Genomic DNA, 1,673 nt, shown 5'->3' with positions numbered 1-1,673 from the left:
ACAGGATTTGTGATACTCCTGTAAATACAAAATTATTTCAAAATAAAAAATTAAAAAAAAAAAACTATTTACATAGGCTATTTATGCAAATCAGTTATTTAAAAATACCATGAAGCATAATATAAAAAGTACACTGCAAACGCTTGTAAGACTTTCATAACGATTTTCAATACATCAAAACAACCCATTATCATAAAACTCCTATGAACTTACAAAAACATATTATTGTTTTACAATAATTAACAGATCCATTTGTTTTATTAAGGATCCTTATAAAGATTTCAATTGAAAAAAAGGTCTGAAACTAAAAAGGTTTGACCAACGAAATTATTTATGCCACCCAATGATGACCGAGATAAATAGGACTGTTGACTTAAAAAGATTTGAGGTTATATGTACTTTGATAAGACTTAATTGGGCAAAAAAGTGAATAATGTGATAATATCTAATAATGGATATCAGTTAAGACTAAAAGTATTCAAAAACAGAGTATTTCAGTAAAACCAGTTTGGAAGATTAAGTTAAGAAAGAAAAAGAGCTTGCTGGCTTTATGAGCAAGTAGGATACCTGAAGTATTTTAGAGGATGATGCAAATGTTTTATCTCCATATTACACCATATCAGAGATCGCACCTTACCTTTACCAAGTCACTATCTTTATTTTGGAGATTTCCTTGCAATACAAAAATTGAACCACAGTTGGACAAAGGAAAAAAGTAAACAAGCACTCAAAGGAAGGAGAGTGGGATGCCTGGGTGGCTCAGCAGTTGAGCGTCTGCCTTCGGCTCAGGGCGTGATCCTGGAGTCCCACGTTGGGCTCCTGCATGGAGCCTGCTTCTCCCTCTGCCCGTGTCTCTGCCTTTCTCTCTCCGTCTCTCATGAATCAATAAATAAAATCTTAAGAGGGAGAAGCAGGCTCCATGCAGGGAGCCCGACATGGGACTCGATCCCGGGTCTCCGGGATCACGCCTGGGCTGAAGGCAGGCGGCAAACCGCTGAGCCACCCAGGGATCCCAATAAATAAAATCTTAAAACAAAACCAAACAAAGTAAGTAGAGTATTCTTGAATGATGAGGAGAGGAAAAAAAAACAGACTCCTTAGAGGCAGGGTTAGCCACTGCATTATGCGCAGAATGGAAAGAACAGTGACAAGATGCAAAATACAAAGAGAATGTCCTAATGGGCATTCTGGTCCTACTCCTTGACTGTCCCACAGTAGAATAAATTTGATCTTTCTGAGCTCCTACACCCAGATCTACACATTCATGTCATACAACAAAGAGATCCCTTTAAAGGCTAATATTGTACCATGCAATCTATTCTTGAATCCTTAGTATGAAATAATTTTGGTATCAGTTTATTAAAACAATCAGGAAACAAAGTATTAGCATGTTTCCTGCCACACAGTAAGTGCTTCATAAATATTAGCCATTAGCAGATAAGAAACTTGGGAAGAGGGGAGGAGAAGGAAAACAAAAAGAACAGAAGAGAAAGGGAAGGTATGTCTAGCCTGCAGTATTTTTTAGTCCTAGTTCACACTATTACAACACATTTAATGCCTTCCTCATTAGGATGAACCAAAAATACTCTTATCATATTGTAGGAGATAATTCTTCATTTCCAGAATCCTCAAAGAAAATACTATCATCTTTTGATAAGAAGCAAGAAAAACAG

This window comes from Canis lupus, chromosome 35 (assembly GCF_048164855.1).
Source record: "Canis lupus baileyi chromosome 35, mCanLup2.hap1, whole genome shotgun sequence".
Lineage (NCBI taxonomy): Eukaryota > Metazoa > Chordata > Mammalia > Carnivora > Canidae > Canis > Canis lupus.
The sequence above is the reverse complement of the archived record's forward strand: the minus strand, read 5'-3'. Positions refer to the sequence as shown.